Raw genomic sequence first — 27,986 nt, forward strand, 5'->3', positions numbered from 1 at the left:
AGGGAGATGCGCAGAACTCATCATCCCTCCCGCAGCAAACTGAATTCTCTCACTCATGACACCCAGACGATGAAAAGCCAGTGGAGCAGGAAAGAACACGTTTCAAATATGTCGCAGGAGTTTGACCTAAAGGAATCAATAACTGATTAAATAACAGATAGAGGAAAAGGATATCCAGGAAAATGCCCATATTTCTAGCTTTGGCAACTAAATAGATTGCTATGGCATTCACTGTGACAGAAGTTATGAGTTCAGTTCTTTAACTTTTGTACTTGAAGGCCCTATGAGATAGTTAAATGAAGATGTTTAGCAGGTAGCTAGATATACAATCAGAGGGGAGCAGGAGAAAGATCAGAGCTGGAGTTATAGATAAAGCTGTCCTTAAAGCTGTGGCCACAGATGAGCTTGCCCAGGTAGAGTAGATAGTGTTGAGAAAAGAACAAAAAAAGACCCTTAGGAAATTGCATCATTTAGAGATAAGAAACCACAAAAGAACTGACAGAGGGTTAGAATGAAAACCAGAGACACTGCTGTCTGAGTAACTAATGGAAGAATTTTTTTTTTTAAAAAAAAAAAGAGGACATAGTTAACTGAGTCAAATGTAAAAGAGGTCATAAATAGGATCTGTTCATTCAGCCAGTCACGCTTTCATTCACTGAACAGACATAGATTGTCTACTATGTGCCAGAGACTGTTCTAGATGCTGGGGACAGAGGTAAATACAAAAGAATCTTGTTCTCGGTGAATTTAGTTTATTGAGTGAGACAGAAAATAGGCAATTACAATAGAAAATGTAATAAGTAAATTGAGGGTGTTATGAGCTGACATGGGAGTGTGACCAGGCCTTAGGGACAGCAGTTTTGGGGGGTGTGAAGAGGGCAGATACAAACTTGTGCAAATGTTACATTCAAGGAACTTTGCTTTGAGCAAATAAGTGACCTAGGATGATAAATACAGACAGACAGGGAGGTGGGGAGAGATGTTATTTTTAAAGATGGAAACAACTTGGGTTTATCCAGGAAAGAATGGGAGTCAAGATCAGAGATAAACAGGGATTCACTGGGCTGGGTGCAGTGGCTCATGCCTGTAATCCCAGCACTTTGGGAGGCCAAGGTGGGTGTATCGCCTGAGGTCAGCAGTTCGAGAGCAGCCTGGCTAACATGGTGAAACCCCATCTTTACTAAAAATACAAAAAATTAACTGGGCATGGTGGTGGGGGCCTGTAATCCCATCTCAAAGAAAAAAGTAGGGGGGATTCACTGATCTTCAGGCTCCCCAGGAGGAGCAAGAAAAGAGAAAAGGGAATAGTGGAGTAGGGGGTAGAAGGTGGAATTTAAAGGACAGATGGACAAATTAGCCTTGGAGATAAGGAAAGCTTGTCTGTCATAGAGATAACCATCAAGAAGATGATGGATGGAGGGATAGGTGGATGGATGAATGGATAGATGGTGGATAAATTGATGGAGGAATAGATGGAGAGATGAATGGATGGAAGGATGGATGGAGGGAGGGATAGATGGAGGGATGGAAAAATGAAGGAATGGATTGAGGGATGAATGGATAAATGGACAGACAGATGGATGGATGCATGGATAGATAGATGGAAATGCAGATAATCTTTGGAACCAGAATGATAGGAACTGTACAAGAAAGTGTCATTAGCAAATTGAATTATTAGTCTCATCTTTCCCTCCACTCATACAACAAAAGAAAAAAAAACAGTGAGTAAAAGTATTCACTTGAATGAGCAACCTCAAAGGCCTTTCAAAGAATCTGGTAGACTTTGCTGGAAACACTTTAATCAGCAGCCTGAGACATGGGAACGGGGTGTGTGGGGCTCTGCTGGGAAGTGCTTGAGAGCATGTGCCGCAGTCCTCCAGGGGAGGAGGCATTCTCATATCAGCAGCCATGAGGCACAGTGATCTGTGAAAGGTCACCCGGGCCTGAGGAAGCAATACATCCATTTCCTCCCCACAGGCTTCCTCTGTAACCTAGCACTCAGCCCTCTGCCCCAGCTGCTTTGTCAAAACTTGTCCCTTGAAGGTCACTGATGACATATTTATTGCTAATTCAAAGGGCCTTTCCTTCCACCTTGTTCTCATCATCTCCCATAAGCTCTTCTTTACCAAGGTCATTTCAGGGACAGAGTTGACCTCTTTTTGAAAGTCTCTCTCTTCCCCGAGCTTCCATGACACTGCATCACTGTGATTTTCCTCCTACTTATGAGTAAAGGGTAATTCCTAGAGGACGGAAAAATAAAATTGGTAGTACATTGACCCTTGAGCAACTTGGGGGTTAGAAGCGCTAACCCACCACATAGTTGAAAATTGAAGTATAACTTTTGGCTCCCCCAAAACTTAATTATTAATAGCCTGCTATAGACTGGAAACCTTACCAATAACATTCATAGTTGATTAACACATATTTTGTGTGTTGTGTGTGTTGTATGTGTTCTATACTGCATTCTTACCATAAAGTAAGCTACAGAAAAGAAAACGTTATTAAGAAAATCATACAGAAGGGATAATATATTCACTATTCATTAAGTGGAAATGGGTCATCATAAAGGTCTTCATTTTCATCTTCACATTGAGGAGGCTGGGGGGTGGGGGAGGAAAAGGAGGTGTTGGTCTTGCTGTCTCAGGGGTGGCAGAAGTGGAAGAAAATCTGCATATAAGTGGATTCACGCAGTCCAACTCGTGTTGTTCAAAGGTCAACTATATAACTCAGTGAAGGATAAATTTGTTATTATACAGTTCTTACAATGGCCATAAGGTCCAGAAAAATCTGACCATCTCTGTTACTAATCTCCACTCACCCACTGACTCCACTCCAGCCATATTGCCTTTCTTGCTGTCCTGGAGATGCACCAGGTATACTCTTGCCTTTGCTAATTCTTCTGGCTGGTGCACTCTTAGCTTTGATATTCTCATAGCTGATTCTTTCCCCTCTGTAAAGTGTGTTTACTATTATTCACTACTTGAGAATATTGAATTCTGCTCTAAAAGATGAGAAAAACAATGGGGTGGATGAAATTTCTAAGATATGTTAAATATACTATGTACCTTATAAGACATGTTAAAGAGAGATATAATGAATGAGATATAGGATTTGTAAACCATGAAATAATCAAGAGTGCTATCTCTATAAAGAAGGGGATAGAAGAACTAATAGTAAGGTATGGATCATACCACCTCCAGGCTGACAGCTGTGTCATCCCAAACTGCTTGCCCGTGGATGATATGTATTGTGGTCCTTCCTCTGACTCCACATGTGTTCCGCCCAAGAGAATCAGCAAAAGCTCCCAGCTGCTCAACAGCCTAATAATATGAGCCACAGCTATTGACCAGGAGTGCTTGGTGCTGAGTCTCTCTAATAAAGCAAGTGTGCATTGGCCATAGGCACCTCTGCCTGCTGAGCTCCAAGTCTGGTCCTTATATCCTCACCATCAGGGGAGAAGACTAGGGGAGAGAAGGGAACACGGGGGGGGCGACAAAAAGAAAGAGGAAGAGTATATTAACAGTGTGTAAGCCAGCATTCATATACTGTGGGTTCTACCTGCTTCTACCTCATTGCAAGTATTTCATATGTTAACTTACAGCATTTCTTTCCTCTTGCTTCTCATCATGTGTTTTAGGTTGATTTGATAATCTGCATGATTTGAACATCCTAATTTGGTCTGTGAGCCTCTGTTCCATGACAGAACAGCTTGCCTGGTACTTGGAGATTCCCATCACATCGAGGTAATTTCCCACGACAACCTCTTTCAAGTCTTTGCTTAAATGTCATCTTCTCAATAAGGCTGATGCTGAATGCCCTGCTTAAAAATGGCAGTTTCCCACTGCCAGCCCTCTTAGCCCACTGTGTTATTTTTCCTTTTTCAAATTATTTTCCAACATATATAATTTACTTGTGTATTACAGTCATTGCTTATTGTCTGCTGATGTTGATGTTGGAGCTGATGTTGATTTTCCCCTTTGTAAACTGTGAACACCTCAGCACCATACCATTTCCTTCACTCAGGCCTGGTGTGTGGTAACACCACAACAAATATTTTTGAGCACCCACAGTGTTCCAGGCACTGTTCTGGGAATGTGGGTTATCACCAAATAAAACTCCCACCGCTTATCCTGAGATAAACTCTTCAGGTTTGTCTGTTTTATTCGATGATAGCCTACATTTCTTGAACAGTGCCTGGAACACAGTAGGCGCTCAAAAATATTTGTTGTGATGGTGTCACACACCAGGCCTGCATGAAGGAAATGGCGTAGTGATGACATGTTCACAGTTTAGGAAGACGGGAAAATCAACATCAATTCCAACACCAAGCAACAACAGTGATGAAAAGTTTACGTTGCATAGCCCCAGGAAAGGCGGAACAAACCATGGGTAATTTCAGTAGAAAAGACAGGAATAAAAGGAAACCCTAATAACAATCTTTGGACATACGGTAAAAATGTTTAATGTTTCTTGTCTCTCATTTCTAGCAGACTGTTATAAAAAATAGATTTTTAATTGGTGTTATCAGATTAATTTCTAATAAACATTCTTTTCTAAATTGAAGATTGCAAATTCCACTGCTTAGAGGGGCTAAGCAAATGATTAAGTGAAGAAAGAAGAGGGTAAAAGAATAGGGCATGATGTGGGTACTGGTGAACTGGAAAATCCAGACCCCGTTCATGACAATAACTCCTCCTTGGCTTCAGCCAAGAGTCAAGACTCAGGAATGTAGGCCTGATGTTGCCACATCTTTTTGTTCAAGAATGTTCAGAAATCCAAATTCTTCCCCCTGCAAACTTTCCAATTTTTAAAACTTGAGCCAAAGAAAATCCATTATTTTGGCCTTCCAGTTGATGACTGCTGGGTTGTATTCAAAGCCCTTGCCCTCTGTTATCAGCTTCCTTTTTTAGCCTGTATCACTCTCCTTTCTCAACACAGGTCTTCCTCTCCTTGTAGCCATCTTTATCTGATTAGTCAGTTCAGGCTTCTATAACAAATGATTGCAGACTGGTGGCTTCAAAACAAACATTTATTTATTGCAGTTCTAGAGGGTGGGAAGTCCAAGATCAATATGCTGGAAGATCTGGTGTCAGGTGAGGGCCTGCATCCTGGTTTGCAGATGGCAGTCTTCTCACTGTATCCTCATATGGCAGAGAGTTGGAGTGGGGGGTGGAGGGTGGTGCTAGCTCTTCTTATAAGAACACTAATCCCATAAGGAAAGCTCCAACCTCCTGACATAATTACCTCGCAAATGCTCCCTCTCCCGATATCATTACATTAGGGCTATGGTTTCAAATATAAATTTTGGGGGGAACAAACATGCAGTCCATAATACAACCCTATTCTGGCAACACCCTTGTACAGCCAGTGTTCCATTGAAGATTGCCACTTTATGCAAGAGAACCCATCTCATCCCATCTCTCTAATCCTCGGTTCTTTAAATACACACAGATCAAGATCCATCACATCCTCATAATTTCTCAGAGCACTCTTATCTACAGCAATGCATCTTACAATTTTTATGGCTTTTGGATTAAATCATCTATTGCCTTATGACATTAGACAACTTTCCTATGTACATGTATTATTTCCCCAACTAGATTGTAAGATTTTCAAGTGTTAGTGGCCAGTACTAGAGCACATACAGTTGTTGGTGTTAGAAAGATTGGGTTTTAATCTGGCTTTTGCTGTCTATTAATGTAACATTGAGTTAGTGATTAAACTTCTCTCAGCCTCAGTTTTTTTCTATATGAAATGCAAATAATATTTCTCCATAGAGATGTTGCAAACTTTAAATGAAATGACTAGAACATGGACAACTCGATGAATAGGAAAAGTACCTGGGAATTAACAACGTAATTGTTTTTATTTTTGTAAAAATTCTTACTGCTTTGCATCCCCTGTGATGCTTTGTATAAGTTTTTGCCCAACAGAATATTTATAATAAACATATGTTGTTTTCTGATTCATATAAGAGAACGTTATCTTTGCTACAATAAGGGCATTTTATGCCTGTATTTAATGTTTGGAAATCTCCAACATAGATTTGAAGAGCACACATTTCTCTAATGATTCAAGAACAATTTTGCCCATAAACGGGACAGTAAGACAGAGAAAACTTTCAGAATTTCCTTCATTCTTGTAATTAGAGTTTATCTAAACTGGTTCTCAAATGGAGGAAGAGGGGAGTTTGCTCCCCAGAGGACATTCAGCAATGTCTGGACACATTTTTGGATGTCACAACTGAAGGATGTTACTAGCACTGAGCGGATAGAGAGAGGCCAGGGATTCTGCTAAATATCCTACCATAAGAAGAACAGCTCCCTGCCGCCTAAAAAAAAGAATTATTTGGCCCCAGATGTCATTGTAGCCAAGGCTGAAAAATCGATCACCATTCCTAAGATCTCTCCCATCCCAGAACTCGCTGCTAAGTCAAATTAATTAGACTGAGGAGAGAGCAAGTTGCTGACGGGCCTAAAGAGTAGCCCACGTAAGTGGTGGCTGGTCAGTGCAGAGTCAAGCAGCCAGCTCTGGAAGATCTCTTCCCAGCTTGCAGACTTCTGGAAGCACTGAACTGGAGGCAGCCTTCTCATTTCCATCACAGGAAGCCACTGCTGTCAATGTGTGTCTGAATACCGTTTATTCCCTTCTTGAGTAATTTCACTTATTTCCCTACACAATGTAAACATGGAAACCGACATTAATGACCGCTTTGAAGGATATTGAATAAAATCAGTTTTGAATACAAGCTGGGAATTATGCTAATGTAAGACTTACTTAAAGGGACTAGAAAACTTTGTAAATGTAAATTCATTCTCATAGTTTCCCAAAGAGACAACTGCTTTCATAAGAAGGTCAAATGTCTGTCTTGCACTCACACATCGAGGCTGTGAATAAATGTGGTTATAGCACTGGTTTCCTCCTTCGGAAACTTCCTACATCAGCAGCTTGGTTCTTTTCTTTAGTTAAATATGATCTAGTTGGAGGTGAAGTGTTTTTCTTTTTGCTTTTACTTTCTTTTTAAATTGCTTTCCCTCCCTCAATTTCTCCAGCCCATTTTTTCATCTTTTACTTCACTGCTTTCTCTCATGCTTTATTCCTTCCTTTATTTACAGTTGTAGGAACAAGAAGAAAAATTATCAGTTACGTTTGCTTTCCAGGCCTCTCTATTCATTAATACCTGGGCTTTGAAAAAAGTTTTTTTCTCTTCTCTTTTATAACATTATGGTGCCATCTTGTGGCAAATTTAAATATTCAGCTAGTCAAAGAAATGCAGCATTCAAAAATCACTTAAATACCTGAAAAAACACAACCATGCAGCTGGGGCCTCAGTTGACCAAGAGTGGATGCCATCTCACATTGTGATTTAAATCCCAAGACCCAAAGCTATATTTCTCCTTTCCCTGAAGGCTGTGATTTCTCCCAGGAAGGAGGCATACTTTATTTCCAAACTGAGTATAGAAAAATTCAAGTATAGAACAAATTTGGTACATAGGCCTGTGGCATGTTTGAGGTCCCGAGAAGGAACTTCTGAGGTTTTGACTGTTTAGAACGATTTTCTCTCAAGTCACCGCTGCAGATTCAAGATCCGCTGTATTAACATGAGTGAACTGCCCAGGTCAGTCGTGGCGTTGATGTCAACCTAGATGAGTAGTCAAAAGTCAAATACTTTGGGAAAGACACAACACAAAAAAGCTAGGGTGATTATTTTTAAAGATCAAAATAGTATTTGCTCAATGAACAAAGCAAATGTCTATTCCATTCTTGTAGCAGGGGTGTGTATCTTCACAAAATACGCAGTTGATATTTAATGAAAGTTCTCAACCATCTGGATTCCTCAACCCAGCAAGTCCAAGATGGAATTCATTCATCCACTTGCTCATTACCAGCCCCCACACATCACCACACTCACAAGTGTGCACTCACACTCACACACACACCCTGTGTCAGGAAATGGTATTACCACTTCCCAGCTCCTCAAAGCAAAACTCTAGGTGGCCTCCCTGAAACCGCCCCCCACCCAGCCCACAATCCAGCACGAAGTCCCTTTAAGTTCGCCTCTTAATCTCCTCCCTCCTGTCCCCTTCATCCCAGCCTCATTGCTGTAACCCTAGTCCAAGTGACCAACATCTCTGGCCTAGTTTAGAAGCCTCCTTTCCCATCCTGCCTCCCTACACACAGAGACACAAACATATGCACACACACACACAAACATAGTCTCCACACAGCAGCCAGATGATCTCTTGAAAATACAGATCTGACCGCCTTACTGTCTTTAAGTCCTTCAATGGCCTCCCTTGTCCTCAGATTAAAGTCCAAAACCCCTCCCCTGGCCCTGAATCCCTGTCTGCCTCCCCAACCCCTTTTGCCCCATCTATATTTGGTTCTTTAAAGCAATCTTTATTTTCCCCGTTACGAGAAGGTAGACGTTATGGACATTGTGTTTGCTACATAGTTAATGCATTGACTTAACTTACCTCTACACATAGCTTTGAGCAAGAGTGAGATAGAATAGAATATTAGCATGAGGAAGACCATTGGCTCGCTGTCCCAGGTTCCAGGTAAGCACTAGACCCAGTGAGCCTGAGGCACTTGCTGAAGGTCCCTTAGCTGGTCTAATGGCAGACCTGGAATTAAAGTCCAGTTATTCCAACAACCAACTCTGAGCACTCTCTGTGGTATAAGGAGGGGTGGGACGGTGCTTCCTTTGGCGCACATGTTGAAGTGAATAAGGGTTGGGGAATTGGGTGCAAGTCTGGTTCTCAGTGCTTTCATTAGCCTGAATCACCTGCTATTTCCCTCTGCTTGCTTTTTTTTTTTTTTTTTTTTTTTTGACAGAGTCTCACTCTGTTGCCAGACTGGAGTGCAGGCTCACTGCAACCTCCGCCTCCTCGGTTCAAACGATTCCCCTGCCTCAGCCTCCCAAGTAGCTGGGATTACAGGCACCCACCACCATGCCCAGCTAATTTTTGTATTTTTAGTAGAGATGGGGTTTCACCCATGTTGGCCAGGCTGGTCTCAAATTCCTGACCTCAGGCAATCCACCCTGCCAAAGTGCTGGGATTACCGGTGTGAGCCACCGCGCCCGGCCTGCTTGGCTTTTTAACTCTGAGTTCTGTGGCACTCTTTGTTTAGAAACCCTAAACAGTTCGATTCTATGATTGTGTCGTTTTAGGGTGGCCATTACAGAGTGGTTTTGATATGTTCCAGAGAAAGGAAAGAGAAAGAAAACCAATGTTGATATTCCCAGAGTTCACAGCCATTCTAAAACATTCGTTACTCTCCCCAGTTCAAAGATGAGGAAATTTCTTACTTCTCTGTCCCAAAATATCCTCATCTTGGACTGGGGAGAGCAACAGATGTTTTTAGATATCAATCTTGATCTCCCGGGAGTGTGTGTCAGACCTCAGAGATGGAATGAGGGGCTCTTAGGAGACACTGTGGGGAGTGGGAGACTATCTGATTTTTGCTGTTGAATTTGGTCTTGGGAATTAGCTAAAGGCAGAATTTTCCATTCCCCATCACAGGCAGAAGCACAAACCATAAGTTGGACCAAAATCATACAAACTTTTGTTAGGATTCTAGAAACTCTGTACTATGCTAATTTTTGTTATCTGTATTATATTCATTACTTGTCTTACATATTTGTGATAAGCAATAATTCCTTTAAAATCAAAAGGACCTAATGACTTCTCTTCTGAGATGACTAGGAAGGGAGGGAATGTGGGGAAGGAGGGGACCTGGCCCTCAGGGGACAGTAAAGATAAGGACGGCTGAGTCACCGGAGCCTGCTATAAAGGAAGAACGAAAGAGCCTAGAGGTATGTGCTTGAAAAGAGGCCCTGGGCTGAGTAAGAAGCAGAGAAGCTGTACGAAGTTCTCTGACAGCTGCAGGACTGATGAAGGAGTCACTGTGGTTCACGCCTGGGTGGGAACAACTAATAAACCTCTCAAAACCTTCTTCCCATAAAGGGAGAGCTGGTGGATGCCAAGTTTCCTATGTGAATGGCATGCTGACTAAAAAGGGCCAGGGTCATCTGAGAGCATGACTGTTCCTGTTCAGGGCCACCTGGACAGTGGTCCGAGCCATCCGATAAATGTGCAGGAACATGTCACTTATTCTTCACTCGTCTTCTCCTCTAAAACCGAGGACTGGTAGCCACCAGTCTGAGCAACTGGTACAAAGGTGAGTCACAGTCACCAAAAGCCGTAGGCTGTATTCCACACATTAATCTTTTACCCCCTGTGTTGTGTTGTGTTGATTTGTGTTGCATTTATCATGCACCATACATTTAAGGGAAGTCATTTTTGAGGCACTCCAGTATTAACCTTTCTTTTTCTTTTTTCTTTTTTTTTTTTTTTTTTTTTTTTTTGAGACGAAGTCTCACTCCGTGGCCCAGGCTGGAATGCAGTGGTGCAATCTCAGCTCACTGCAACCTCCACCTCCCGGGTTCAAGCAATTCTCTGCCTCAGCCTCCTGCGTAGCTGAGATTACAGGTATGTGCTACCATGCCTGGCTAATTTTTGTTTTTGTTTTGTTTTGTTTTGAGATGGAGTCGCGCTCTGTCACCCAGGCTGGAGTGCAGTGGCACAATCTTGGCTCATTGCAACCTCCACCTCCCTGGTTCAAGTGATTCTTCTGCCTCAGCCTCCCGAGTAGCTGGGACTACAGGTGTGCACCACCACGCCCAGCTAATTTTTGTATTTGTAGTAGAGACAGGGTTTCACCATCTTAGCCAGGCTGGTCTTGAACTCCTGACCTCATGATCCACACACTTTGGCCTCCCAAAGTGTTGGGATTACAGGTGTGAGCCACCACACCTGGCCCAGTATCAACCTTTCTACCACACCACCTTCCAAGAAAAATCAAAGCTTTGGCCCACACCACTCTGCCTCTCTGCTTTAGATAAACTCCCTTGCATCCACCCTCAATGTCTACACCGCTTTCTCCCTTCCTCATGCTTGCCTGGCAAAACCCAATCCTGGTTAAATCAACGCTCTGTCACTCTGTGCCTGCATCTCTGTAGCTGCACATGGCTAGAAAAACCACCCAACCAGAGGCAACTGGACTTATTTTAAATTCTTTGGAGCCAATGCCTAAGGTTCTCTTAGGCCCCTGGAGGAGCTCAGGCAGTTCTAACTTATGTCCCTGGACAGCTCACTTTTCTGCCCTTTTAAATGACGCTCCTACGGCTCCTCCTCTCTCTCCAGTCTTCCATCACGTTCTCCCCTTCCTCACCCTCAGCTGAGCATATTGCTTCTCATTTCGCTAAGAAAGAAGTTGCCAGAAATTTCACACACTGCCCCCTCCACCTGCATCTGTGCCCAAATAACTTGTCTTTCCTCCATTACTCTGGATGAATAGTGCATGAACTAATAATTTGTTTTTTGAGACAGAGTCTCACTATGTTGCCCAGCCTGAGCTCAAGTGATCCCCCGACCTGAGCCTCCCAAGTAGCTGGGATTATAGGCACAAGCCACTGTTCCCGGCATGAGCCAATGAATCTAAAGCCAACTCGTACCTGTCCCTCCCTTTTCACCTGCTGGAGAATACCGTGATCTTTTTATCGCATCTATTATTAATGCCCCCACATCCTGGATCAGTCCCATCAGCATACACACATGTTGTACAATCTCCCAAGTCACACACACACACACACACCCCCTTCTGAAACCCACTTTTGCCTCCAGCTGTTACCCCATTTCCCTTCTTCCTTTTACAGCAAAACTCCCCAAATGGGTTTTTAACACTGTGATCTCCACTTCCCCTCTTCTCATGCTCTCTTGAACCCACTACAGTTGAGTTTTTTCCAGACCAATCCACTGAAACAGTTCTTGTGAAAGTCAGCAACCTGCACGTTGCTATGCTCAATGGCCAGTTTACAGTTTCCTTCATGTTGGACCTGCCAGCAGCATCTGCTGTTCATCTCTGCCTGTATGAAACACTTACTTCACTTGGCTTATAGGTTATAACTTCCTTTTAGCTCTTCTCTGAACTTACTGGCCTCTCCTTCTTGGTATTCATTGGGATTCATCCTCATAGAGCTGACTTCTGGAGGTGGGAGGGGCCCAGGGCACCATCCTCTGACCTCTGTCATTCTCAGCCTACATTCGCTTACTATGTGAACTTAGCAGATCTCACAGTTTTCAATGTCACTATAGGCCTGCGACTCCCACAATGCCGTCTCTAACCTGCACATCTCCACTGAATTCCTGACTCTGCCTGCTGGACATCTCTGATGGGCCATATATCACAAGTTGTTCTGTGTTTGGCCTCCAAAAGCTATCTGTGAGTGAAGCCCAGCTCTTCCACTCAGCAGACAAATGTGCCTCAGAAGCACGTGCCTGGTTTCTCCTGAACTTCTCCCCCTGCCCCTTTTCCCTTTGCTTATTTTGCTTTGTATCTGTCACCGTAATAAATCATAGCCATAAGTATAACTGTGTGCTGAGTCCCGCAAGTCCTCCTAGCAAATCGTGAATCTGGGGGTGGCCTCAGGGATGCCAAACACACCTGAGCAGGTCACTGCAGCTTTCTGTGCCTTGGTTTCCTCATCTGTAAAGTCGGAATAATAATCACAACCAACTAAGCTATTGTGAGGATTAAATGAGTTAATATATGTAAAGAATTTAGAACTGTGCCTGGCTCGGAGTAAACACCCAATAAATATTACATTATCTCAAACACAAATGTTCAAGAACATATAGTTAGATAATACAGGAGCTTGGGTAAGAATCTGAATTTCCCTGTCTTACTATGGAAGTTACACTTTTGTCATCTGTCAACCATTTAAGCTACTTGGGGTTCACATTTAAACACTATTTTTTGGATGTCTGTCCCCTCCAAATCTCATGTTGAATTGTGATTCCCAGTGTTGGAGGTGGAGCCTGGTGGGAGATGATTGAATCATGTGGGTGGATCCTTCATGAATGGCTAAGCACTGTCTTTTTGGTGATAAATGAGTTTATGCTCAATTAGTTCACACGAAGTCTTGTTGTTTAAAAGCCTGCGACCTGCTCCCACTCCTGCCATCTCACATTCCCACTCCCCCTTCACCTTCTGCCATGATTGTAAGCTTCCTGAGGCCCCAACAGAAGCAGATGCTTTCACCATGCTGCCTGTACACCCTGCAGAACCATGAGCCAATTAAACCTCTTTTATTAAAATAAATTATCCAGTCTCAGGTATTTCTTTATAGTAATGCAAACGGACTAACACGAATACATTCATCTACATGGGATGATTCAACTCTGTAAGCCACGTGTTGGTTTATCTATAGAAAAAAGTGATTAGAAGTACATCAGTCAGTTTGTTTTCCTGAATAGTCACATAAATACCTGACAAAAAACAGCTAGAATATAATTACAGGGCGTTTTATTGACTATTATCTATAACATTTTTATTCCACAAGGGCTTGATGAAGGGTAGAGACAGTTGTTTGAAAGGTACACCTTTCACAGCCTGCGTCTTCACTTAGCAAGGGTTTGTGAAGGCTGCTTTGTGCAACGCTCTATAAAGGCACAATGTTGCTGAAAAAAATCAGTATCTCAGACAGCGACTATCATGGGTTTTGCCACTTTGCCACAGGAGCCACCTGCCAGACACCACTTATAGATACCAGACAGCTTCTTCCAGACTTCAGGAAATTCTAGACTAGACTTCTAGGTCATTTCTCAGACACACACATTCACAACAAGGAAGTGAGGCTCATTAATCATCATGAAGTTCGCATCGTTGTGCCCTACTTATCTCTGTCAGGTCTTTCTCCAGGTCTGTCTTGTCTTCTTGGCCAAGGACAGGCCTGTCACAATCTACATGACCCATCTTCTGCCTTCTCTGTGTAAACATTTGTAACTCCACCCCTCCTTGATGCCCATCTGTGATTGGGGGAGCGGGTTAGTACTGCCCAAGCAGATTCAAAAACTTATTTTCCAGGGAAACTGTGAATATGTCATTTGTTCCTGCCTCTCAAATAAGGAAAATCAATTCATGAAGTTCCCTTTACCCTGGCTTCCCTCTTCCCTGTCCGTGGTAGCTCAGTGCGCAGAATCTGGGCTCTGAAATCAGTCTTTGTGGGAGCCCTTCAGCCCTTTGTGATCAGCAAGGGAAGACTGGGAAATGGGGAAAGGAGGACAGGGGCCAACACCTGTGGATCTCCTTGTTTACCGAACGTCAGGGTGATCTCATCTGAAGAAGGAAACCGCTACTGAGGTGTACGTTTACAATATAGCATTTTGAGTAATAAATTGAGACAATTTTATACCAGCCCTGGCGGGTCTCCCTGATTCTTACTGTCCCTCCTCCCCACTCCGATGTATGCTCAACATAGCAGCCAATGATCCTTTTAAACCATAAGTCAGAACATGTCACTCCTTGCTTGAAACCATGCGAAGGCTCCCCACCTTATTCTGAGGGAAAGCCAGAGGTCTTAAGAGGCCCACACGCCCCTGCACAGCCCGGCTTCCACCTGACTGCATCTCCAGCTACCTTCCCTCTTGCTCTCTCTGCTGTAGCCCAGGCTGGTCCTCACACATACCAGATCTGTGGCTGCCTCTGTTCCCTGTTCTGGCTGTACACTCCGCCTGGTCTTCCTCAATACCTACACGCTGGCTCCCTTGCTTCTTAGGGTCTGTGCTCAACCCTTCTGATTCGTTTCACTCTGCTTTATTTTTCTCCACAGCACTTATCACATCTGATGTGCTACATATTTACTTGTTTATGTGTTTGTTGTCACTTTTCCTCACTAGGATGTCAGCCCCAGGAGGAGAGGAACTTGGTCTGCTTTGTTTGTTTCATCTGCAGTACTCAGAAGAGGTCTAGGTCTGTTACAGGTGCTCAGGTTTTTTTTTTTTTTTTTATACTTTTAAGTTCTAGGGTACATGTGCACAACACGCAGGTTTGTTACATATGTATACACGTGCCATGTTGGTGTGCTGCACCCATTAACTTGTCATTTGCATTAGGTATATCTCCTAATGCTATCCCTCCTCACTCCCCACAACCTCACGACAGGCCACGGTGTGTGACGTTCCCCACCCTGTGTCAAAGTGTTCTCATTGTTCAATTCCCACCTATGAGTGAGAACATGTGGTGTTTGGTTTTCTGTCCTTGTGATAGTTTGCCCAGAATGATGGTTCCCAGCTTCATCCATGTCCCTACAAAGGACATAAACTCATCCTTTTTTATGGCTGCATAGTATTCCATGGTTAAATGTGCCACATTTTTTTTATTATACTTTAAGTTTTAGGGTACATGTGCACAATGTGCAGGTTAGTTACATATGTATACATGTGCCATGTTGGTGTGCTGCACCCATTAACTCGTCATTTACATTAGGCATATCTCCTAATGCTATCCCTCCCCACTCCCCCCACCCCACAACAGACCCTGGTGTGTGATGTTCCCTTTCCTGTGTCCATGTGTTCTCATTGTTCAATTCCCACCTATGAGTGAGAACATGCGGTGTTTGGTTTTTTGTCCTTGCGATAGTTTGCTGAGAATGATGGTTTCCAGCTTCATCCATGTCCCTACAAAGGACATGAACTCATCCTTTTTTTATGGCGGCATAGTATTCCATGGTGTATATGTGCCACAATTTCTTAATCCAGTCTATCATTGTTGGACATTTGGGTTGGTTCCAAGTCTTTGCTATTGTGAATAGTGCTGCAATAAACATTCATGTGCATGTGTCTTTATAGCAGCATGATTTATAATCCTCTGGGTATATACCCAGTAATGGGATGGCTGGGTCAAATGGTATTTCTAGTTCTAGATCCCTGAGGAATCGCCACACTGTCTTCCACAATGGTTGAACTAGTTTATAGTCCCACCAACAGTGTAAAAGTGTTCCTATTTCTCCACATCCTCTCCAGCACCTGTTGTTTCCTGACTTTTTAATGATGGCCATTCTAACTGGTGTGAGATGGTATCTCCTTGTGGTTTTGATTTGCATTTCTCTGATGGCCAGTGATGATGAGCATTTTTTCATGTGTCTTTGGCTGCATAAATGTCTTCCTTTGAGAAGTGTCTGTCATATCCTTTGCCCACTTTTTGAGGGATTGTTTGTTTTTTTCTTGTAAATTTGTTTGAGTTCATTGTAGATTCTGAATATTAGCCCTTTGTCAGATGAGTAGATTGCAAAAATTTTCTCCCATTCTGTAGGTTGCCTGTTCACTCTAATGGTAGTTTCTTTTGCTGTGCAGAAGCTCTTTAGTTTAATTAGATCCCATTTGTCAATTCTGGCTTTTGTTGCCATTGCTTTTGGTGTTTTAGACATGAAGTCCTTGCCCATGCCTATGTCCTGAATGGTATTGCCTAGGTTTTCTTCTAGGGTTTTTATGGTTTTAGGTCTAACACGTAAGTCTTTAATCCATCTTGAATTAATTTTTGTATAAGGTGTAAAGAAGGGATCCAGTTTCAGCTTTCTACATATGGCTAGCCAGTTTTCCCAGCACCATTTATTAAAGAAGGAATCCTTTCCCCATTGCTTGTTTTTGTCAGGTTTGTCAAAGATCAGATAGTTGTAGATATGCGGCATTATTTCCGAGGGCTCTGTTCTGTTCTATTGGTCTATATCTCTGTTTTGGTACCAGTACCATGCTGTTTTGGTTACTGTAGCCTTGTAGTATAGTTTGAAGTCAGGTAGCGTGATGCCTCCAGCTTTGTTCTTTTGGCTTAGGACTGACTTGGCAATGCAGGCTCTTTTTTGGTTCCATATGAACTTGAAAGTAGTTTTTTCCAATTCTGTGAAGAAAGTCATTGGTAGCTTCATGGGGATGGTATTGAATCTATAAACTACCTTGGGCAGTATGGCCATTTTCATGATATTGATTCTTCCTATCCATGAGCATGGAATGTTCTTCCATTTGTTTGTGTTCTCTTTTATTTTGTTGAGCAGTGATTTGTAGTTCTCCTTGAAGAAGTCCTTCACATCCCTTGTAAGTTGGATTCCTAGGTATTTTATTCTCTTTGAAGCAATTGTGAATGGGAATTCACTCATGATTTGGCTCTCTGTTTGTCTGTTATTGGTGTATGGGAATGCTTATGATTTTTGCACATTGATTTTGTATCCTGAGACTTTGCTGAAGTTGCTTATCAACTTAAGGAGATTTTGGGCTGAGATGATGGGTTTTCTAAATATACAATCATGTCATCTGCAAACAGGGACGATTTGACTTCCTCTTTTTCTAATTGAATACCCTTTATTTCTTTCTCCTGCATGATTGCTCTGGCCAGAACTTCCAACACTATGTTGAATAGGAGTGGTGAGAGAGGGCATCCCTGTCTTGTGCCACTTTTTAAAGGGAATGCTTCCAGTTTTTGCCCATTCAGGATGATATTGGCTGTGGGTTTGTCATAAATAGCTCTTATTATTTTGAGATATGTCCCATCAACACCTAAATTATTGAGAGTTTTTAGCATGAAGGGCTGTTTAATTTTGTCAAAGGCCTTTTCTGCATCTATTGAGATAATCATGTGGTTTTTGTCTTTGGTTCTGTTTATATGATGAATTACGTTTATTGATTTGCATATGTTGAACCAGCCTTGCATCCCAGGGATGAAGCCGACTTGATCGTGGTGAATAAGCTTTTTGATGTGCTGCTGGATTTGGTTTGCCAGTATTTTATCGAGGATTTCTGCATCGATGTTCATCAGGGATATTGGTCTAAAATTATCTTTTTTGTTGTGTCTCTGCCAGGCTTTGGTATCAGGATGATGCTGGCGTCATAAAATGAGTTAGGGAGGATTCCCTCTTTTTCAATTGATTGTAATAGTTTCAGAAGGAATGGTACCAGCTCCTCTTTGTACGTCTGGTAGAATTTGGCTGTGAATCCATCTGGTCCTGGACTTTTTTTGGATGGTAGGCTATTAATTATTGCCTCAATTTCAGAGCCTGTTATTGGTCTATTCCCTAATTCAACTTCTTCCTGGTTTAGTCTTGGGAGGTGTATGTGTCGAGGAATTTATCCATTTCTTCTAGATTTTCCAGTTTATTTGCATAGAGGTGTTTATAGTATTCTCTGATGGTAGTTTGTATTTCTGTGGGATTGGTGGTGATATCCCTTTTATCATGGTTTATTGTGTCTATTTGATTCTTATCTCTTTTCTTCTTTATTAGTCTTGCTAGCGGTCTATCAATTTTGTTGATCTTTTCAAAAAACCAGCTCCTGGAATTATTGCTTTTTTTTGAAGGGGTTTTTGTGTCTCTGTCTCCTTCAGTTCTGCTCTGATCTTAGTTATTTCTCGCCTTCTGCTAGCTTTTGAATGTGTTTGCTCTTGCTTCTCTAGTTCTTTTAATTGTGATGTTAGGGTGTCAATTTTAGATCTTTCCTGCTTTCTCTTGTGGGCATTTAGGGCTATAAATTTCCCTCTACACACCGCTTTAAATGTGTCCCAGAGATTCTGGTATGTTGTGTCTTTGTTCTCATTGGTTTCAAAGAACATTTTTATTTCTGCCTTCATTTCATTATGTACCCAGTAGTCATTCAGGAGCAGTTTGTTCAGTTTCCACATAGTTGAGTGGTTTTGAGTGAGTTTCTTAATCCTGAGTTCTAGTTTGATTGCACTGTGGTCTGACAGACAGTTTGTTATAATTTCTGTTCTTTTACATTTGCTAAGGAGTGCTTTACTTCCAACTATGTGGTCAATTTTGGACTAAGTGTGATGTGGTGTTGAGAAGAATGTATATTCTGTTGATTTGGGGTGGGGAGTTCTGTAGATATCTATTAGGTCCACTTGGTGCAGAGCTGAGTTCAATTCCTGGATATTCTTGTTAACTTTCTGTCTCATTGATCTGTCTAATGTTGACAGTGGGGTGTTAAAGTCTCCCATTTTTATTGTGTGGGAGTCTCAGTCTCTTTGTAGGTCTCTAAGGACTTGGTTTATGAATCTGGGTGCTCCTGTATTGGGTGCATATATATTTAGGATAGTTAGTTCTTCTTGTTGAATTGATCCCTTTACCATTATGTAATAGCCTTCTTTGTCTCTTTTGATCTTTGTTGGTTTAAAGTCTGTTTTATCAGAGACTAGGATTGCAACCCCTGCTTTTTTTTGTTTTCCATTTGCTTGGTAGATCTTCCTCCATCCCTTTATTTTGAGCCTATATGTGTCTCTGCACGTGAGATGGGTCTCCTGAATACAGCACACTGATGGGTCTTGACTCTTTACCCCAATTTGCCAGTCTGTGTCTTTTAATTGGAGCATTTAGCCCATTTACATTTAAGGTTAATATTGTTATGTGTTAATTTGATCCTGTCATTATGATGTTAGCTGGTTATTTTACTCGTTAGTTGACGCAGTTTCTTCCTCTCATCAATGGTCTTTACAATTTGGCATGTTTTTGCAGTGGTGGTACTGGTTGTTCCTCTCCATGTTTAGTGCTTCCTTCAGGAGCCTTTGTAAGGCAGGCCTAGTGGTGACAAACTCTCTCTGCAGGTGCCCTCTGTGCCTATTCAGCAGGTGCCTACTAAGACTGAAGCATTCAACCTGCCACGGAAGACTGGTCTGCACCTCTCACTGCTCAGGCTGCTGAATGGGTAGGAACAACCACTGAGTGTTCCTAAGCTCTTCTTCCACAGACTCTTAGCAAAATAGAAATAAGATTGATGGAAAATAAACATTAGTTTCTAAATAAATAAATAAGAATGACTCAAAAGAAGACATGATTGTTTATAGAGAAACATCTCAATCAATATATTATACAAAAATACTTAGTTATGTTAGCAAAGTCACAGAATATAAGATGTATATGTAAAATTGAATTGTATGTTTATAGAGTAGCAATGATTGGAAATCAACATTGAAAATTTCATATACAGTGACATCAAAAATATTATCAAAAACTTTAACAAAAAATGTATAAGACCTCTACACTAAAAATTATAAAACCTTACTGAAGGAAATTAAAGAAGACTGAAATAAATAATAAGACATACCACATCCCTGATTTAGAAGCTTCAATATTGCTAAGATAACAGTTCTCCCCAAATTAATCTATAGATTCACTGCCATTTTAATCAAGATCCCAGTAGGCTTAAAAAAAAAAAGCAGAAACAAAAACTGATTTGAAAATTTTCACAAGAACACAAATGACCTAGAATTTAGCCAAGAAAACAAAATCTTTTTTAAAAAAATCAAAGTTGGAGGAGTAACACTACTTGATTTTGAGACTTACTCTAAAGCTACAGTAATAAAGACAGTGTAGAACTAGCATAAGAAGAGACACACTGAGAAGTCAAAAGAATAGAGAGTTCAGAAACAGACCTACACTTATGCAGTCATCTGATTTTCAACATCAGCCATGAAAAATTCAATGGGGAAAAAATGTTGTTTTCGTAAAATTGTACTGGAATAACTGTATGTCTATATGGAAAATAAATAAACTTGACATCTACCTCACAGCATGCACAAAAATTAATTTGAGAAAGACCATAGACCTAAACATAAAAGCTAAAACTTTAAGCTTCCAGAAGAAAACACAGGGGAAGGGAGGGGAGAGAAGAAGAGGGGATGGGAGAGGTAGGGGAAGGTGAAGGGAATAAGTGCCTTGCCCTGAATGCTGAGTTAGGAAAAGATTTCTTAGGATACCATAAAAGAAAAAAGATAAATTGGTTTTCATCAGAATTTAAAACTTCTACTCATTAAAAAATGAATGGGTCAGCCTCAGCCTGGGATAAAATTGTGTGTGGGGGCAGGGTTTATATAGACCTACATATTATAGAATATATATCTATATATCTATATATATCTATATATCTATATATATATATAGAGATCTTCTTCCACTCAATAATAAAAAGACAACCCAATTTTTAAATGGTCAAAACACTTGCAATATTTATATGTATCCAAAAAGCACTTGAAAAAGTACTAACATCATTAGTCACCAGTGAAATGCTAAATAAATCACAATGAGATTCCATTTCACACCCATCAACACAATTAAAATTTAAAAATTGACAACATCAAATGTTACTGAGGTTGTGGAGCAACTGGAACTCTTATACATTGCTAATAAGGATATGAAATCATACAACCACTTTGAAAAACTGTCTATTTCCTATAAAGTTACAGATATGCCTACCCTATGGCCTAACAATTCAACTCTAGGTATACATAAACCTAAGAGAAATAAACTATGTATGTCCACAAAAAGCCCTATAGATGAATGTTCATAACAACTTTATATATAACAGAGAAAAAATATAGACAACCCAATGTCCATCAACAGGAAAATGAATAGACAAATTGTACATTCATACAGTGGATACTACTCAGCAATGAAAAGGAAAGAAGTATGGATACATGCAACAATGCAGATGAATCTTAAAAACATTACATTGAGCTAAAGAAGCCTTGCTCAAAAGTGTACCTACCTTATAATTCTTTGTGTCTGAAGTACAAGAATAGGCAAAACTAGTCTCTAGTGATAGAAAGGTGCCTGGGAGGCCTCCAAGCAGTGGCTCATACTTGTAATCCCAGTACTCTGAGAGGCAGAAGCAAGCAGATCACTTGAGGCCAGGAGTTTGAGACCAGGCTAGGCAACATAGTGAAACCCCTTCTCTACAAAAAATACAAAAATTACCCAGGCATGGTGGTGCACACCTGTAGTCCCAGCTACTCAGGAGGCTGAGGCAAAAGACTGGCTTGAGCCTGGGAGGTGGAGGTTGCAGTGAGTGCTGAGATGGAGCCACTCACTCCAGCCTGGGCAATAGAGGTGAGGGTTGGGGGGAAGGTGCCTGGATGGGATAGCAGGGGGCAGGGGGCAGGGGGTAGTGGGTAGGAGACCAACTAACTGTGCGTGGGGAAACATTATCCAATGATGGCAATGAGGGTCCTAGTGTATGCACATTTTTCAGTCTCACTGAACCATACACCTAAGATCTGTGCATTTTACTGTGAATATTGATTATACATCCTTTTTAAATGACAGAGAGAGAGAGAGAGGCACGATTAAGAAAGAAGCAGGGAGAGAAGAAGGAAGGAAGGAGTATGCAAGGAAAGAAGGGAGGGAGGGAGATGAAGGAAGTGAGGGAAAGAGGAGGAGAATGGGGGCAGAGAAGAGAGGGTGGGAAGGGTAGGGGAGGAGAGGGAAAAAGGTACCTTGCCCAGAAAGTGCCGATTGCTGAGTTTGCTGCACTCATTTCTGAGCTTGGGAGAGCCAAAATCAGCAGGGGTGTGCACTCTTATCTGTCTCCGTTGAGTTCCTGTGTGGATTATGTGATCTAGCAGAGAGTGGATCTGAAAAATCTTCCGCCGAATCTTATGAAGTTGCTCTGTTTAAGCAGTTCTTTCCTTTTCCTTTACCATTTTTCTTTGTTCTCTTTTCCTCTTTTCTGTTTCCTCCTTCCTCTCCTCTTCATTCCTTCTTCCTCTGTCTGTCCTTTTTAGTAGCGGATGAGGAAAATGATTTGCATATTTATTCAATGGCATGGAAAATTTTCTACTACATATTTTTAGGTGAGATGGCAGACTACCAAAAAACGATGTACTGTAATGACATTTATAAAAAGATACATAAAGAAAGGCACGGTGGTTCTGCCTGTAATCCCAGCACTTTGGGAGGCCGAGGTGGGCGGATCACCTGAGGTGAGGAGTTTGAGACCAGCCTGTCCAACATGGTGGAACCCCATCTCTACTAAAAATACAAAAATTAGCGAGACGCATGGTGCATGCCTGTAGTCCCAGCTACTCGGGAGGCTGAGGCTGGAGAATTGCTTGAACCCGGGAGGCTGAGGCTGGAGAATTGCTTGAACCCAAGAGGCAGAGGTTGCAGTGAGCCAAGATTGTGCCACTGCACTCCAGCCTGGGCGACAGAGCAAGACTCCATCTTAAAAACAAAAACAAACAAGCAAACAAAAAAACATAAATACATACAGAAGTGCCTACCAAAGTATTAAGAGTGGTTGCCTATGGGCATTTGGGGCTCACAACCATTTTTACAGTAGAATCTTGCTAACCCGCTGATCCTTATTTTCTCTAGAATCCTGTAGATTGGCCACGCTGCAAACTCCCTGCTGCTCCCTCAAGTTCCCTGGGATTTTTACTAAGAATCACTTGTGTCTGGTCTCAAATATGTTTATGCCATTTGTATTTGTTACTGTAATTTTGTATTTTAATTAAATATTATGTAATCAAAATAATGAGTGGCAAAAGTTTCTATATGAACTAAGGATGAATACTTTGCAAATACTTGACAAAGACAAGTTGTTAAAAAATGAATACTGTCTGATTAGGTATATACAATAGGCCATTCTTGCATTGCCATAAAGAAATATCTGAGACTGGGTAATTTATAAAGAAAAGAGGTTTAATTGGCTCACGATTCTGCAAGCTGTACAGGAAGCGTGGTTCTGGCATCTGTTTGGCTTCTGGGGAAACCTCAGGTAGCTTACAATTATGGCAGGAGGCGATGGAGGGGCAGGCATCCCACGTGGTGAGAGGGAGTGTAGGGGAGAGGGAGAGAAAGAGAGAGAATGCAAGAGAGAAAGTATGAACACATTTCTAAACAATCAGATTTCCTGAGAACCCACTCATAGCAACAAGACATGATAGATCTGCCCTCGTTACCCAAACACCTCCCACCAGGCCCCACCTCCAACACTGGGGATCACAATTCAACATGAGATTTCATGGGGACATATATTCAAATCATATCAGTATAGTTCTCCCTCTTTCTACCCCATTTTTTTTTTTTTTGAGACGGAGTCTTACTCTGTCTCCCGGGCTGGAGTGCAGTGGTGCAATCTCGGTGCTCACTGCAACCTCTGCCTCCCAGGCTCAAGCAATTCTCCTGCCTCAGTCTCCAGAGTAGTTGGGACTACAGGCTCACACCACCACGCCTGGCTAATTTTTGTATTTTGTATTTTAGTAGAGATGGTGTTTCACCATGTTGACCAGGTTGGTCTCGAACTCCTGACCTCACATTATCGGCTCCCCAAAGTGCTGGGATTACAGGCATGAGCCACCGCGCCCAGCCTCTATCCCTCTTTTTAAAGAAAAAAAAAAAATGTCCTTCCTCTTCTCAGGGTTAGACATTTACCATCAAAATTTAGACACAGCTTTAAACGAATACACATACACACATACAAACACAGTAGGGAACAATGAAAAATATCTTATTTTAAGTATTTCTTAGGTATAGCTTTATAGTAGTAATTATGGCTAATATAACAACTCTCATAAATACCTTTATTTATAATTTTTCCCTTTCTAGAATATCTGACTTCAATTGCTAAATCTCATATCGCCATAACTCCCAACTGAGCCTTCAGTACAACCTCCTAGACTTCTATTTTAATGTTCACCATGATTACCAAGGCAATAAAAGATGCTGAAGTGAATTCTACAGTCATCAAAAAAATTAATTATACTTAATATACTACCGATTTTATTTGTTGTATACTGATTCTTTGAAAATAATTGGTAAACCATATATGTTTAATAACTTTCTACTAATGAGAATATTTAATAAGCCAAACACTGATTTTCCCACCATCTTGGAAAACCAAGTTTGATGTCTTCAATATATAACAAAGTTGAAGTTGATGACATTATTGTGCCATAGGTATTTGTTAAGTTCCACTTTCTCTTCAGAAAGAAGCCTGAGGGGTTTTCTTGATTTAAAGCAGAGTGCATCTGGGATCCTGAAATTTCAAACCACCTAATGAATTTGAGGCTCTTTATTTATTCCAGAAAATAAAATCACTTTGTTTAAAATTAATGTGAGCATTATGTATTATTCCATTAAAGGAAGCTTATGAGGGCAAGAGTAGCTTTCAACCAGATTCACAAGTTAATAGTCGTTTGCAAAGGACTATACACATTTTCCTAGAGAAAAATTATACCACAATCCTGTTTCCTCTCTATCCCTCTATGAACATTGACTAAGTTCAACAACTGCATTAAAAGTTTCTGTGATGGAAGGGCATCCGAGAAGGGAATAAAAAAAAGAGAGGGAAAGTAAGATCAATTTATCTAATTGAACACCAAAGCATGACAATTCATTCATTCATTTATTCACTTAACAAGTAAATTTCGCTATATTTTAGAATGTATCATAAATATTTCAGTTACACAAATTATATACAATTACCAAAAATTATACTGTGTGTGAAATTATTTAAACATATAGTATCTGCCCAAGTGCATTTAGAATATTCTTTAATGCCGAGTATGTTCTCTTCTGCTCAACTCTACTCTCTTGGAAAATATGTACTTTAGACAAATTCTAGTTTAACAAACCCAGATCAGAATTCCATATTGAAAAAAAAAAAGGGATTTGTTGAACAAAAGTATGGTTGCTCCAGTTGTAGCTGAAAGGCTTTCTCTGGATTTGTTTTTTCTCCTCGGCCTAGCGGTAGACTGCCTCCAGGGGGCACCAGAGTACAGCAGATTTCTATCAATGCGTAAAGCTAGTTGAATCAAAGTAAGTTTCTCGAACATAAAATAGGCTGTGGGTAGAGTGCAGTTGCTAAAGAGAAAAGGGCATTGTAATTTGTTCACCTGTGCATTATTTTCATCGTCTTTTAAAAGTGCCTTTTTTATATTCCATAATCTGGTCCTTTTATTCAAATTTGAAGCAATTGTCAATGGTGATCTCTTCCTGACAGTAACGTCCTGTGACAGCTAGCTACTCACCTGCAAATGTCTTATAGTCCAAGCTAAACTATAGCTCCTTGATGGTAGATTCCATTCCTCTTTGTATATTTCTTCAGCTCGTAGCTAAATATAGTAGTGCCCAGAAAATTTTTTTTTTTTTGGGACAGGGACTCACTCTGCCTCCCAGACTGGAGTGGAGTGGTGCGATCTCGGCTCACTGCAACCTCCGCCCCTGGGGTTCAAGCGCTTCTCCTGCCTCAGCCTCCCGAGTAGCTGAGATTACAGGCACACACCACCACGCTTGGGTACTTTTTTATTTTTAGTAGAGACGAGGTTTCACCATGTGAACTCCTGACCTCATGTGACCTTCCTGCCTAGGCCTCCCAAAGTGCTGGGATTTACAGGTGTGAGCTGCCGCGCCTGGCCCCACGCCCAATAAATTTTTAATTTAAAAATGGTGCAGAGAAGAGCAGCACAGTGTAAAACTGAAGAGCCAAGGGGCTCTGGTGACTGTTGAGAGTACAGCAGAGTGAAATACAGATGGGAAGTTACTTAGTGGATCTGAAAAATGAAAATGGCATTGGCTGTCTCAAAATGTCCTCGATGTGATGGTAATTGTTCCTTTTCTTTGGTTTTTTATTTTTATCTTTTTATTTATTTTGAGACAGAGTCTTGCTCTGTTGCCCATGCTGGAGTACAGCGGCACAATCACCCTTGACACCTCAAGAGTCTCAAATAATCCACCAGCCTAGGCCTCCCCAGTAGCTGGGACTACAGGTGCCCACCCCTATACCCAGCTAATTCTTTTTTTTTTTTTTTTTGCTATGTTGCCCAGGCTGGTCTGGAACACCAGGGCTCCAGGTATCTTCCCACCTCAGCATCCTAAAGTGCTGGGATTATAGGCATGAGCCACCAATCCCAGCCTCATTTCATTTTAAAATGCTATTTTAGGAGGCAGGAGGATCACTTGAGCCCAGGAGTTCAAGGCTGCAGTGAGCCATGATCATGCCATTGCTACTCTAGCCTGAGCTACAGAGTGGGACCCTGTCTCAAAAATTAAAAAAAAAAAATTTTTTTTAAGCTACTTTATAGCAATAGTGTTCTCCAGCACTTCTGGGAGCCTACTTTCCTACAGAGAGCACAAAATTGAGATACGATGTGCCACGCAGTGCTACACGATGCCATTTTATATCAGGGACTTGAGCATCTGAGGATTTTGGTATGGAGGAGGTAGCCTGGGTGCAAAGTTGGCCTGGATTGGCCCAGAACCAATCCCCCGTGGATACTGAAGGAAAGCCACACCAACCTATTTATATTTCCAAAAAATTTTCAGACATTACATAATGTAGCTCTCTCAATAGATCACATTTACACAAAAGTTACACTCTGCTCCCAGGTGGTTCATATCTTCTCAAAGGTTCATATATTTAATGAGACTTTGGAAGAATTCAGACCTACTTTTTACAATGATTTTTACTGTTTATTAGAGTGTATCAGCAAAATTCCAGAGTTTTACAAATCATGCAAATGTATAAATCAGACTGCATTTAAAACTGTATTTAAACACATTATATCTCACCAAGGGCATTTAGATGAATCTATGACATATTCCTTAATATGAAGCATGTTCCCTTAAATTATGCCTCCCTAAAGGATGGTTTGCTCCTGGCCAGCTAGGGCAGGGAAGGGTGTGGGGTTAATAATTTTAAAAACTATGAATCAGATTCTGGGCTCACCATTAGCTGAGCTGTTCTTTCTATGACTTCATATTTATGCTGTATTCAGCAAATATGGACCCAGATACCTTCAAATATTAAGTATTTATCCTTCAGAACCTTAAAGAAACACAGGTGACCAACCATGCCTCATCGTCACAAGGGTTCAAAAATGAATGAGTGAATTTGTTCTGAAATTTGGGGTGGGAATGTAAGAATGAAATCCTTTCTACATAAAATTCCATTGAATGGGGCCACTGGGAAGGCATTGATTGCCCCTGGAGAGCAATGCATCAAAAATGAGAGAAAGGAAGAGATTTTTTGAGCCATTTTGCCTTTAAATTTAGCAATGATACTCTTTGACTTTTTTCAGCAAATTACTTAATAATGGACTCCAATTAGATAGAATCATATAAAAGAATCTGTAAAATATATTCTCCAACCAAACTTTCTTCCTGTTTAAATTGATATTTTAATATTAATTATAGTTTTCATTTATACATAAAAATAGTTATCACATTATGTACATATGTATCAGATACACAGCCTTGACTTTGAAGGAAAAAAAAAAATCCGGGTGTTACTAAGTCCTGCTCAAAATGAAGACAGCTTCGCAGGATTTTCCCAAAGACACATCTTCCACAAATTATCTTGGTCCTCCCTATGCAAGGATAT

At 41.1% G+C, this 27,986-nt stretch overlaps 1 long non-coding RNA gene across 1 annotated transcript; it reads left to right on the plus strand.

Moving 5' to 3' along the window:
* The first annotated feature begins 665 nt into the window (after nucleotides 1–665).
* Nucleotides 666–23,040, plus strand: LOC131381907 (uncharacterized). Its single transcript, XR_009210948.1, has 3 exons — nucleotides 666–715; nucleotides 3,638–3,743; nucleotides 22,979–23,040. It is a non-coding gene; the product is annotated as an uncharacterized LOC131381907 (long non-coding RNA).
* Nucleotides 23,041–27,986: the final 4,946 nt, after the last annotated feature.

The sequence above is a fragment of the Hylobates moloch genome, unplaced genomic scaffold (assembly GCF_009828535.3).
Source record: "Hylobates moloch isolate HMO894 unplaced genomic scaffold, HMol_V3 SCAFFOLD_2, whole genome shotgun sequence".
Lineage (NCBI taxonomy): Eukaryota > Metazoa > Chordata > Mammalia > Primates > Hylobatidae > Hylobates > Hylobates moloch.